The sequence below is a fragment of the Somniosus microcephalus genome, chromosome 7 (genome assembly GCF_052327205.1).
Source record: "Somniosus microcephalus isolate GS21.2 chromosome 7, FLI_Smic_1.0, whole genome shotgun sequence".
Taxonomy (NCBI): Eukaryota; Metazoa; Chordata; class Chondrichthyes; order Squaliformes; family Somniosidae; genus Somniosus; species Somniosus microcephalus.
Window position 1 is genome coordinate 936346 of NC_140993.1, and position 13612 is coordinate 949957.

At 60.0% G+C, this 13612-nt stretch overlaps 1 long non-coding RNA gene across 1 annotated transcript in view; it reads left to right on the top strand.

Annotated features, from left to right (window-relative positions):
• Positions 1 to 3881: 3881 nt before the first annotated feature.
• LOC147114438 (uncharacterized) overlaps positions 3882 to 13612 on the top strand; it is a 32862-nt gene continuing 23131 nt past the window's right edge. Inside the window, exon 1 of the long non-coding RNA XR_015078939.1 lies at positions 3882 to 4195. This is a non-coding gene — a long non-coding RNA (uncharacterized LOC147114438). The remainder of the gene's footprint in view (positions 4196 to 13612) is intronic.

Sequence of the window (13612 nt, forward strand, 5' to 3'; positions counted from 1 at the left end):
TGAGACAAGTCAGGACTTGCCCGCCAGACTGAAGGCCAGATCATGGCCAAACGGAAAGGGCTTAAGTGATCCCCATTGGAGAACGCTTGTTGCCAGGGAAGTGATGTAATGACCCTTGTCCCACTGTATAAAAGGGGCTTCCCTACCGGTATTCGCTCTTAGCCAGAAGACGTGTGGATCATCAAGAGAGTCAGACACCTCCCGGGGACGTAAATGCTGGCAACACGTGCCTAACCCGGTGTGACTCTCGGGACACGAATGTACTGTAAAAGACCTCAATATACTGTGTGACCACTGCGAACAGTTGGAAGTAATAAAATGTTGTTTTAACTCTCCGAACCCTCGAGCCTGAAATCATTCTTCGTACTACGGAACTCAAGACGAGGACCAGGAAAACCCGGTTCTAACACCCTCATCACAGTTTTGAAACGGCAGCCCCTTATTCTAAGATTATGCCCCCTAGTTCTAGTCTCACCCATCAGTGGAAACATCCTCCCCGCATCCACCCGATCAAGCCCCCTCACAATCTTATATGTTTCGATAAGATCGTCTCTCATTCTTCTGAATTCCAATGAGTAGAGGCCCAACCTACTCAACCTTTCCTCATAAGTCAACCCCCTCATCTCCAGAATCAACCGAGTGAACCTTCTCTGAACTGCCTCGAGAGCAAGTATATCTTTTCTTAAATATGGAAACCAAAACTGTACGCAATATTCCAGGTGTAGCCTCACCAGTATCCTGTATAACTGCAGCAAGACTTCCCTGCTTTTATACTCCATCCCCCTTGCAATAAAAGCCAAGATTCCATTGGCCTTCCTGATCACCTGCTGTACCTGCATACTAACCTTCTGTGTTTCATGCACCAGGACCCCCAGATCCCTGTGTACTGTAGCACTTTGCAGTTTCTCTCCATTTAGATAATAACTTGCTCTTTGATTTTTTCTGCCAAAGTGCATAACCTCACACTTTCCAACATGATATTCCATCTGCCAAATTTCTGCCCACTCACTTAGCCTGTCTATGTCCTTTTGCAGGTTTTTTATGTCCTCCTCACTCACTGCTTTCCCTCCCATCTTTGTATCGTCGGCAAACTTGGATATGTTGCACTCGGTCCCCTCCTCCAAATCGTTAATATAGATTGTAAAGAGTTGGGGTCCCAGCACTGACCCCTGCGGAACACCACTAGTCACTGATTGCCAACCCGAGAATGAACCATTTATCCCAACTCTCTGTTTTCTGTTAGATAGCCAATCTTCCACCCATGCCAGTCTATTACCCCCATCCCGTGATTTTTTATCTTGTGCAGTAATCTTTTGTGTGGCACCTTGTCAAATGTCTTTTGGAAGTCCAAATACACTACATCCACTGGTTCCCCTTTATCCACCCTGTTTGTTACATCCTCAAAGAATTCGAGCAAATTCGTCAAACATGACTTCCCCTTTATAAAACCATGCTGACTCTGTCCGATTAAATTATGCTTATCCAAATATCCTGTTACTGCTTCCTTAATAATGGACTCCAACATTTTACCAACCACAGATGTTAGGCTAACTGGTCATTCTGAAGGGGATTGACATACCTCCCGTCTTTCCTCATCTAACTCTATCAGCATAACTCTCCTATCCCTTCTCCCTCATATGCTTGTCTAGCCTCCCGTTAAATGCATCTATACTATTTGCTTCAACCACTCCCTGTGTCAGCGAGTTCCACATTCTCACCACTCTTTGGGTAAAGAAGTTTCTTCTGAATTCCCTATTGGGTTTCTTGGTGACTATCTTATATTGATGGCCTCTAGTTATGCTCTTCCCCACAAGTGGAAACACTCTCTCTGTATCCACTCAATCAAAACCTTTCATAATTTTAAAGACCTCTATTAGGTCCTGGGATGAGAGAGCTGTCCTATGAGGAGAGATTGTGTAGAATGGGCCTATACTCTCTGAAACATACAAGATTCTGAAGGGGATTGACAGGGTAGATGCTGAGAGGTTGTTTCCCCTGGCTGGAGTGTCTAGAACTAGGGGCCATAGTCTCAGGATAAGGGGTCGGCCATTTAAGACTGAGATGAGGAGGAATTTCTTCACTCAGAGGGTTGTGAATCTTTGGAATTCTCTGCCCCAGGGGGCTGTGGATGCTGAGTCTTTGAGTATATTCAAGGCTGAGATCGATAGATTTTTGGACTCTACGAGAATCAAGGGATATGGAGATTGGGTGGGAAAGTGGAGTTGAGGTCGATGATCAGCCATGATCTTATTGAATGGCGGAGCAGGCTCAAGGGGCCGTATGGCCCACTCCTGCTCCTAATTTTTATGTTCTTATAGGTCACCCCTCAGCCTTCTCTTTTCAAGAGTAAAGAAGTTTCTTCTGAATTCCCTATTGGACTTCTTGGTGACTATCTTATATTGATGGCTTCTAGTTATGCTCTTCCCCAGCTCGTTCATCCTTTCCTGACAGGTGTACCCTCGCATTTCTGGTATCATCCTTGTAAATATTTTTTGCACCCTCTTCAGTGCCTCTGTATCCTTTTTTTTTGAATAAGTCTGGTACGTGGTACTATTCATAAAGCGTTACGGTAGCATAGTGGTTATGTGACTGAACTAGTAATCCACTAGGCCTGGACTGAGAATCCAGAGACTTGAGTTCAAATCCCACCAGGGCAGCTGGGGAATTTAAATTCAGTGAATTAAATAAATCTGGAATAAAAAACTAGTATCAGTAATATAAAAACCCATCTGGTTCCTATAGGGAAGGCAATCTGCCATCCTAACCTGGTCTGGCCCACATGTGACTCCAGACACACAAGGTGGTTGACTCTCAACTGCCCTCTGCGGTTGAAGGCGGCTCACCGCCACCTTCTCGAGGGCAACTTGGGACACGCAATAAATAACGGCCTTGCCAGCGACGCCCACATCCCATGAACTAATGAAAAAAACGCCTTTTGAAAGTCCACATACACAACATCTACCGCACTACTCTCATCAACCCTCCACTACTTAATCAAAGAACACGATCAGGTTAATCGGACATGGTTTGCCTTTAACAGATCCCGTGCCGGCTGTCCCTTACCCAAGCTTCTCTTTTTTAAAAATGTGAATTTAATTAAAAATAATGCCCCACAAAAAGAAAGATTTGCGTTAATGTAGCGCCTTTCACGACCACTGGACTGTCCCAAAGCGTTTAACAGCCAAGAGTGCAGTCACTGTCTGTGGTAAACCACTGTTTGTATTCCACTGTGTACATGCCTGGACATGCCTCGGCTGACTCCTCCCACAAGTCCTAGTATAAAGGTGACTGCTCCCCAGCCCTTTGTATTTCTGGACCGGTCGACCACTCGAGGCAGACCTTCATTCTTTTGTTAATAAAAGCCTTTAGTTACTCTCTTAACTCTCAGTCTTTTATGAGTAATTGATAGCGCATCACTGTTGTAATGTCGGAACCACGGCAGCCAATTTGCGCACAGCAAGCTCCCACAAACAGCAATGTGATAAATGACCATCTGTTTTAGTGATCTTAATTGAGGGATAAATATTGGGCCCAAGACACCGTGGAGAACTCCCCTGCTCTTCGTCGAAATAGTGGCCACGGGATCTTTGACGTCGACCTCAGACAGCAGAGGGGCCTCGGTTCAACGTCTCATCCGAGAGACAGCCCCTCCGACAGGGCTGCACTCCCTCGGCACTGCAGTGGACTGTCAGCCTAGATTTTTGTGCTCAAGTCTCTGGAGTGGGACTTGAACCCACGACCTTCTGGCTCAAGAAAACGCCCACAAGTGAGAAATTGCACCAATGAACAGCCTCCCCTTTAACATCCCCCCCCCCTGCCCTTTAACATCCCCCTTTGCCCTTTAACATCCCCCTTCACACAATGAGGGACAATGGCCTGCGCCCACCTACCTCACCACGGCAGCTCCCGCCCCCTCCGCGCCCTGATTGGTTGGTGGACCGCCAACCCGAATGGTCCTCTCAGACCGCGCTCCCCCTTCTGATTGGTCCGACGCTCCCGTCAATCAGGCCGCGTCCAGCTGGCCGGGCGCCGAACCGCAAGGGAGGTCCGAGTGAATCACGGCCCTCACACTCGGCGGCCAAATGAAAAAAAAATTAACTTGATTTAATTCAATATTTTTAAAATGAATGAAATCAAGCGTACCGTTCACTGGAAAGGAGCATTTTGTTTCCGAGAAGCCGACTCACGGTGAGAGGTGAGCTGCGCCTGCGCAGCCCCGGGAGGGCGAAGTCGGCCCCGCGCTCGGTTATGCACATGCGCGTTGTTAGCGGGGGGGCGGGGCGAGTTTGATACGCGTAATCAGAGGGGCGGGGCACGTGATTGTTGCGTCATCACACCCCCAGTACTGCCCCTCCGACAGTGCGACGCTCCCTCAGTGCTGCCCCTCCGACAGTGCGGCGCTCCCTCGGTACTGCCCCTCCGACAGTGCGGCGCTCCCTCGGTACTGCCCCTCCGACAGTGCGGCGCTCCCTCGGTACTGCCCCTCCGACTGCGGCGCTCCCTCAGTACTGCCCCTCCGACACTGCGACGCTCCCTCAGTACTGCCCCTCCGACAGTGCGGCGCTCCCTCAGCACTGCCCCTCCGACTGTGCGGCGCTCCCTCAGTACTGCCCCTCCGACAGTGCGACGCTCCCTCAGTCTGCCCCTCCGACAGTGCGACGCTCCCTCAGTACTGGCCCTCCGACAGTGCGACGCTCCCTCAGTACTGCCCCTCCGACAGTGCGGCGCTCCCTCAGTACTGCCCCTCCGACTGTGCGGCGCTCCCTCAGTACTGCCCCTCTGACAGTGCAACACTCCCTCAGTACTGCCCCTCTGACAGTGCAGAACTCCCTCAATGCTGTCCCTCCGACAGTGCGGCGCTCCCTCAGTACTGCCCCTCCGACAGTGCGGCGCTCCCTCAGTGCTGCCCCTCCGACAGTGCAGCGCTCCCTCAGTACTGCCCCTCCGACAGTGCGGCGCTCCCTCAGTACTGCCCCTCCGACAGTGCGGCGCTCCCTCACTCCTGTCCCTCTGATAGTGCAGCGCTCCCTCAGTACTGCCCCTCCGACAGTGCGACGCTCCCTCAGTACTGCCCCTCTGACAGTGCGGCGCTCCCTCAGTACTGCCCCTCCGACAGTGCGGCGCTCCCTCAGTACTGCCCCTCCGACTGTGCGGCGCTCCCTCAGTACTGCCCCTCTGAAAGTACGGCGCTCCCTCAGTACTGACCCTCCGACACTGCGGCACTCCCTCAATACGGCCCTTCCGGCAGTGCGGCGCTCCCTCAGTAAGGCCCCACCGACAGTGCGGCGCTCCCTCAGCACTGCCCCTCCGACAGTGCGGAGCTTCCTCAGTGCTGCGTCTCTCACAGTGCGGAGCTCCCTCAGCACTGCCCCTCCGACAGTGCGGCGCTCCCTCAGTACTGCCCCGCCGACAGTGCGGCGCTCCCTCAGTGCTGCTCCTCCGACAGTACAGCGCTCCCTCAGTACTGCCCCTCGGACAGTGCGACGCTCCCTCAGTACTGCACCTCGGACAGTGCAGCGCTCCCTCAGTACTGACCCTCCGACAGTGCGGCGCTCCCTCAGTACGGCCCTTCCGACAGTGCGGCGCTCCCTCAGTAATGCCCCACCGACAGTGCGGCGCTCCCTCAGTACTGCCACTCCGACAGTGCGGAGCTTCCTCAGCACTGCCCCTCCGACAGTGCGGAGCTCCCTCAGGACTGCCCCTCCGACAGTGCGGAGATCCCTCACTACTGCCGCTCCGACAGTGCGGTGCTCCCTCAGTACTGACCTTCCAACAGTGCGGCGCTCCCTCAGTACGGCCCCTTCGACAGTGCGGCGCTCCCTCAGTACGGCCCTACCGACAGTGCGGCGCTCCCTCAATACTGCCCCACCGACAGTGCGGTGCTCCCTCAGTACTGCCCCTCCGACAGTACGGAGCTCCCTCCGTACAGCCCCTCCGACAGTGCGGCGCTCCCTCAGTACTGCCCCTCCGACAATGCGATGCTCCCTCAGTACTGCCCCTCCGACAGTGCGCAGCTCCCTCAGGACTGCCCCTCCGACAGTGCGGCGCTCCCGCAGTACTGCCCCTCCGACAGTGCAGCGCTCCCTCAGTACTGCCCCTCTGACAGTGCGGCGCTCCCTCAGTACTACCCCTCCGATAGTGCGGCGCTCCCTCGGTATTCCCCCTCCGACAGTGCGATGCTCCCTCAGTATTGCTCCTCCGACAGTGCGGAGCTCCCTCAGTTCTGACCCTCCGACAGTGCGGCGCTCCCTCAGTACTGCCCCCCGACAGTGCGGCGCTCCCTCAGTACTGCACGTCCGACAGTGCAGCACTCCCTCAGTGCTGTCCCTCTGACTGTGCGGCACTCCCTCAGTACTGCCCCTCCGACAGTGCGGCACTCCCTCAGTACTGCCCCTCCGACAGTGCAACGCTCATTCAGTACTGCCCCTCCGACAGTGCAGCACTCCCTCTGAACTGCCCCTCCGACAGCGCAGCGCTCCTTCAGTACTGACCCTCCGACAGTGCGGCGCTCCCTCAGTGCTGCTCCTCCGACAGTGCAGCGCTCCCTCAGTACTGCCCCCTGACAGTGCGGCCCTACCTCAGTACTGCCCCTCCGACACTGAGGCACTCCCTCAGTACTGCCCCTCCGACAGTGCAGCGCTCCCTCAGTACTGCCCCACCGACAGTGCGGCACTCCCTCAGTACTGCCGCACTGACAGTGCTGTACTCCCTCAGTACTGCCCCTCCGACAGTGCTGCACTCCCTCAGTACTGCCACTCCGACGGTGCGGTGCTCCCTCAGTACTGCCCCTCCGACAGTGCGGCGGTCCCACAGGACTACCCCTCCGACAGTGCGGCACTCCCTCAGTAGTGCCCGTCCGACAGTGCGGCGCTCCCTCAGTAAGGCCCCACCGACAGTGCGGCGCTCCCTCAGCACTGCCCCTCTGACAGTGCGGAGCTTCCTCAGTGCTGCGTCTCTCACAGTGCGGAGCTCCCTCAGCACTGCCCCTCCGACAGTGCGGCGCTCCCTCAGTACTGCCCCGCCGACAGTGCGGCGCTCCCTCAGTACTGCTCCTCCGACAGTACAGCGCTCCCTCAGTACTGCCCCTCGGACAGTGCGACGCTCCCTCAGTACTGCACCTCGGACAGTGCAGCGCTCCCTCAGTACTGACCCTCCGACAGTGCGGCGCTCCCTCAGTACGGCCCTTCCGACAGTGCGGCGCTCCCTCAGTAATGCCCCACCGACAGTGCGGCGCTCCCTCAGTACTGCCACTCCGACAGTGCGGAGCTTCCTCAGTGCTGCCCCTCTCACAGTGCGGAGCTCCCTCAGCACTGCCCCTCCGACAGTGCGGAGCTCCCTCAGGACTGCCCCTCCGACAGTGCGGAGATCCCTCAGTACTGACCTTCCAACAGTGCGGCGCTCCCTCAGTACGGCCCCTTCGACAGTGCGGAGCTCCCTCAGTACGGCCCTACCGACAGTGCGGCGCTCCCTCAGTACTGCCCCACCGACAGTACGGAGCTCCCTCCGTACAGCCCCTCCGACAGTGCGGCGCTTCCTCAGTACTGCCCCTCCGACAATGCGATGCTCCCTCAGTACTGCCCCTCCGACAGTGCGCAGCTCCTTCAGGACTGCCCCTCCGACAGTGCGGCGCTCCCGCAGTACTGCCCCTCTGACAGTGCGGCGCTCCCTCAGTACTACCCCTCCGATAGTGCGGCGCTCCCTCGGTATTCCCCCTCCGACAGTGCGATGCTCCCTCAGTATTGCTCCTCCGACAGTGCGGAGCTCCCTCAGTTCTGACCCTCCGACAGTGCGGCGCTCCCTCAGTACTGCCCCCCGACAGTGCGGCGCTCCCTCAGTACTGCACGTCCGACAGTGCAGCACTCCCTCAGTGCTGTCCCTCTGACTGTGCGGCACTCCCTCAGTACTGCCCCTCCGACAGTGCGGCACTCCCTCAGTACTGCCCCTCCGACAGTGCAACGCTCATTCAGTACTGCCCCTCCGACAGTGCAGCACTCCCTCTGAACTGCCCCTCCGACAGCGCAGCGCTCCTTCAGTACTGACCCTCCGACAGTGCGGCGCTCCCTCAGTGCTGCTCCTCCGACAGTGCAGCGCTCCCTCAGTACTGCCCCCTGACAGTGCGGCCCTACCTCAGTACTGCCCCTCCGACACTGAGGCACTCCCTCAGTACTGCCCCTCCGACAGTGCAGCGCTCCCTCAGTACTGCCCCACCGACAGTGCGGCACTCCCTCAGTACTGCCGCACTGACAGTGCTGTACTCCCTCAGTACTGCCCCTCCGACAGTGCTGCACTCCCTCAGTACTGCCCTTCCGATGGTGCGGCACTCCCTCAGTACTGCCCCTCCGACGGTGCGGCACTCCCTCAATACTGCCCCTCCGACGGTGCGGCACTCGCTCAGTACTGCCACTCCGACGGTGCGGTGCTCCCTCAGTACTGCCCGTCCGACAGTGCGGCGCTCCCTCATTACTGCCCCTCCGAAAGTGCGGCGCTTCTTCAGTACTGCTGCACCGACAGTGCGGCGCTCACTCAGTACTGCCCCCCCGACAGTGCAGCGCTCCCTCAGTCCTGCCCCACCGACAGTGCGGCGCTCCCTCAGTGCTGTACCTCCGACAGTGCGGCACTCCCTCAGTACTGCCCCTCCGACAATGCAGCACTCCCTCAGTACTGCCCCTCCGACAGTGCGGCGCTCTCGCAGTGCTGACCCTCCGAAAGTGCGGCGCTCCCTCGGTACTGCCCCTCCGACAGTGCGGGGCTCCCTCAGTACTGCCCCTCCGACAGTGCGGCACTCCCTCAGTACTGCCCCTCTGACAGTGCGGCGCTCCTTCAGTACGGCCCCTCTGACAGTGCGGAGCTCCCTCAGTACTGCCTCTCCGACAGTGCGACGCTCCCTCAGTTCTGCCCCTCCGACAGTGCAGTGCTCCCTCAGTACTGCCCCTCCGACAGTGCAGCGCTCCCTCAGTACTGACCCTCCGACAGTGCGGCGCTCCCTCAGTACTGCCCCTCCAACAGTGCGGCACTCCCTCAGTACTGCCCCTCCGACAGTGCAGCGCTCCCTCATTGCTGACCCTCCGACAGTGCGGCGCTCCCTCAGTACTGGCCCTCCGACAGTGCGGCGCTCCCTCAGTCCTGACCCTCCGTCAGTGCGGCACTCCCTCAGTACTGCCCCTCTGACAGTGCAGCACTCCCTCAATGCTGTCCCTCCGACAGTGCGGCGCTCCCTCAGTACTGCCCCTCCGACAGTGCGGAGCTCCCTCAGTACTGCCCCTCCGACAGTGCAGTGCTCCCTCAGTACTGCTTCTCCGACAGAGCGACGCTCCCTCAGTACTGCCCCTCCGACAGTGCAGCGCTCCCTCAGCACTGCCCCCCCAAAAATGCGGCGCTCCCACAGTACTGCCCCTCCCACAGTGCGGCGCTCCCTCAGTACTGCCCCTCCCACAGTGCGGCGCTCCCTCAGTACTGCCCCTCGGACGGTGCGGCGCTCCCTCAGTCCTGCCCCTCCCACGGTGCGATGCTCCCTTAGTACTGCTCCTCCGACGGTGCGGCGCTCCCTCAGTACTACCCCTCCGACGGTGCGGTGCTCCCTCAGTACTGCCCCTCCGACGGTGCGGCGCTCCCTCAGTACTGCCCCTCGGACAGTGTCGAGCTCCCTCAGTGCTGTCCCTCTGACCGTGCAGAGCTCCCTCAGTACTGCCCTTCCGACAGTGCGGTGCTCCCTCAGCACTGCCCCTCGGACAGTGTAGCGCTCCCTCGGTACTGCCCCTACGACATTGGGGCACTCCCTCAGTGCTGTCCCTCTGACACTGCGGCGCTCCCTCAGTACTGACCCATTCGACAGTGCGGCGCTCCCTCAGTACTGCCCCTCTGACAGTGCAGCACTCCCTCAATACTGTCCCTCTGACAGTGTGGCGCTCCCTCAGTACTGCCCCTCCGACAGTGCGGCGCTACCGCAGGACTGACCCTCCGACAGTGCGGCGCTCCCTCAGTTCTGCCCCTCCGACAGTGCGGAGCTCCCTCAGTACTGCCCCTCCGACAGTGCGGCGCTCCCTCAGTACTGCCCCTCCGACAGTGCAGCGCTCCCTCAGTACTGACCCTCCGACAGTGCGGCGCCCCCTCAGTACTGCCCCTCCGACAGTGCGGGGCTCCCTCAGTACTGCCCTTCCGACAGTGCGGCCCTCCTTCAGTACTGCCCCTCCGACTGTGCGGAGCTCCCTCAGTGCTGTCCCTCTGACAGTGCGGCGCTCCCTCAGTACTGCCCCTCCGACTGTGCGGAGCTCCCTCCGTGCTGCTCCTCTGACAGTTCAGCACTCCCTCAGTACTGCCCCTCGGACAGTGTAGCGCTCCCTCTGTACTGCTTCTACGACAGTGGGGCGCTCCCTCAGTACTGGCCCTCTGACAGTGCGGAGCTCCCTCAGTACTGCCCCTCTGACAGTTCAGCACTCCCTCAGTGCTGTCCCTCTGACAGTGCGGCGCTCCCTCAGTACTGCCCCTCCGACAGTGCGGCCCTCCTTCAGTACTGCCCCTCCGACTGTGCGGAGCTCCCTCAGTGCTGCCCCTCCGACAGTGCGGCGCTCCCTCAGTACTGACCCTCTGACAGTGCGACGCTCCCTCAGTACTGCCCCTCGGACAGTGTAGCGCTCCCTCGGTACTGCCTCTACGACAGTGGGGCGCTCCCTCAGTACAGCCCCTCTGACAGTGCAGCACTCCCTCAGTGCTGTCCCTTCAACGGTGCGGCACTCCCTCAGTACTGCCCCTCCGACAGTGCGGTGCTCCCTCAGTACTGCCCCGTGGACAGTGTAGCGCTCCCTCGGTACTGCCTCTACGACAGTGGGGCCCTCCGTCAGTGCGGCACTCCCTCAGTACTGCCCCTCTGACAGTGCAGCACTCCCTCAATGCTGTCCCTCCGACAGTGCGGCGCTCCCTCAGTACTGCCCCTCCGACAGTGCGGAGCTCCCTCAGTACTGCCCCTCCGACAGTGCAGTGCTCCCTCAGTACTGCCTCTCCGACAGAGCGACGCTCCCTCAGTACTGCCCCTCCGACAGTGCAGCGCTCCCTCAGTACTGCCCCTCCGACAGTGCGGCGCTCCCTCAGTACTGCCCCTCCAACAATGCGGCTCTCCCTCAGTACTACCCCTCCGACGGTGCGGTGCTCCCTCAGTACTGCCCCTCCGACGGTGCGGCGCTCCCTCAGTACTGCCCCTCGGACAGTGTAGAGCTCCCTCAGTGCTGTCCCTCTGACCGTGCAGAGCTCCCTCAGTACTGCCCTTCCGACAGTGCGGTGCTCCCTCAGTACTGCCCCTCCGACAGTGCAGCGCTCCCTCAGTACTGCCCCTCCAACAATGCGGCGCTCCCACAGTACTGCCCCTCCCACAGTGCGGCGCTCCCTCAGTACTGCCCCTCCCACAGTGCGGCGCTCCCTCAGTACTGCCCCTCGGACGGTGCGGCGCTCCCTCATTCCTGCCCCTCCCACGGTGCGATGCTCCCTTAGTACTGCTCCTCGGACACTGCGGCTCTCCCTCAGTACTACCCCTCCGACGGTGCGGTGCTCCCTCAGTACTGCCCCTCCGACGGTGCGGCGCTCCCTCAGTACTGCCCCTCGGACAGTGTAGAGCTCCCTCAGTGCTGTCCCTCTGACCGTGCAGAGCTCCCTCAGTACTGCCCTTCCGACAGTGCGGTGCTCCCTCAGTACTGCCCCTCGGACAGTGTAGCGCTCCCTCGGTACTGCCCCTACGACATTGGGGCACTCCCTCAGTACTGGCTCTCCGACAGTCCAGCACTCCCTGAGTGCGGTCCTTCTGACACTGCGGCGCTCCCTCAGTACTGACCCATTCGACAGTGCGGCGCTCCCTCAGTACTGCCCCTCTGACAGTGCAGCACTCCCTCAATACTGTCCCTCTGACAGTGTGGCGCTCCCTCAGTACTGCCCCTCCGACAGTGCGGCGCTACCGCAGGACTGACCCTCTGACAGTGCGGCGCTCCCTCAGTACTGCCCCTCCGACAGTGCGGCGCTCCCTCAGTACTGCCCCTCCGACAGTGCGGAGCTCCCTCAGTACTACCCCTCCGATAGTGCGGCGCTCCCTCGGTATTCCCCCTCCGACAGTGCGATGCTCCCTCAGTATTGCTCCTCCGACAGTGCGGAGCTCCCTCAGTTCTGACCCTCCAACAGTGCGGCGCTCCCTCAGTACTGCCCCCCGACAGTGCGGCGCTCCCTCAGTACTGCACGTCCGACAGTGCAGCACTCCCTCAGTACTGTCCCTCTGACTGTGCGGCACTCCCTCAGTACTGCCCCTCCGACAGTGCGGCACTCCCTCAGTACTGCCCCTCCGACAGTGCAACGCTCATTCAGTACTGCCCCTCCGACAGTGCAGCACTCCCTCTGAACTGCCCCTCCGACAGCGCAGCGCTCCTTCAGTACTGACCCTCCGACAGTGCAGCGCTCCCTCAGTACTGCCCCCTGACAGTGCGGCCCTACCTCAGTACTGCCCCTCCGACACTGAGGCACTCCCTCAGTACTGCCTCTCCGACAGTGCAGCGCTCCCTCAGTACTGCCCCACCGACAGTGCGGCACTCCCTCAGTACTGCCGCACTGACAGTGCTGTACTCCCTCAGTACTGCCCCTCCGACAGTGCTGCACTCCCTCAGTACTGCCCTTCCGATGGTGCGGCACTCCCTCAGTACTGCCCCTCCGACGGTGCGGCACTCCCTCAATACTGCCCCTCCGACGGTGCGGCACTCGCTCAGTACTGCCACTCCGACGGTGCGGTGCTCCCTCAGTACTGCCCCTCCGACAGTGCGGCGGTCCCACAGGACTACCCCTCCGACAGTGCGGCACTCCCTCAGTAGTGCCCGTCCGACAGTGCGGCGCTCCCTCAGTAAGGCCCCACCGACAGTGCGGCGCTCCCTCAGCACTGCCCCTCCGACAGTGCGGAGCTTCCTCAGTGCTGCGTCTCTCACAGTGCGGAGCTCCCTCAGCACTGCCCCTCCGACAGTGCGGCGCTCCCTCAGTACTGCCCCGCCGACAGTGCGGCGCTCCCTCAGTACTGCTCCTCCGACAGTACAGCGCTCCCTCAGTACTGCCCCTCGGACAGTGCGACGCTCCCTCAGTACTGCACCTCGGACAGTGCAGCGCTCCCTCAGTACTGACCCTCCGACAGTGCGGCGCTCCCTCAGTACTGCTTCTCCGACAGAGCGACGCTCCCTCAGTACTGCCCCTCCGACAGTGCAGCGCTCCCTCAGCACTGCCCCCCCAAAAATGCGGCGCTCCCACAGTACTGCCCCTCCCACAGTGCGGCGCTCCCTCAGTACTGCCCCTCCCACAGTGCGGCGCTCCCTCAGTACTGCCCCTCGGACGGTGCGGCGCTCCCTCAGTCCTGCCCCTCCCACGGTGCGATGCTCCCTTAGTACTGCTCCTCCGACGGTGCGGCGCTCCCTCAGTACTACCCCTCCGACGGTGCGGTGCTCCCTCAGTACTGCCCCTCCGACGGTGCGGCGCTCCCTCAGTACTGCCCCTCGGACAGTGTCGAGCTCCCTCAGTGCTGTCCCTCTGACCGTGCAGAGCTCCCTCAGTACTGCCCTTCCGACAGTGCGGTGCTCCCTCAGCACTGCCCCTCGGACAGTGT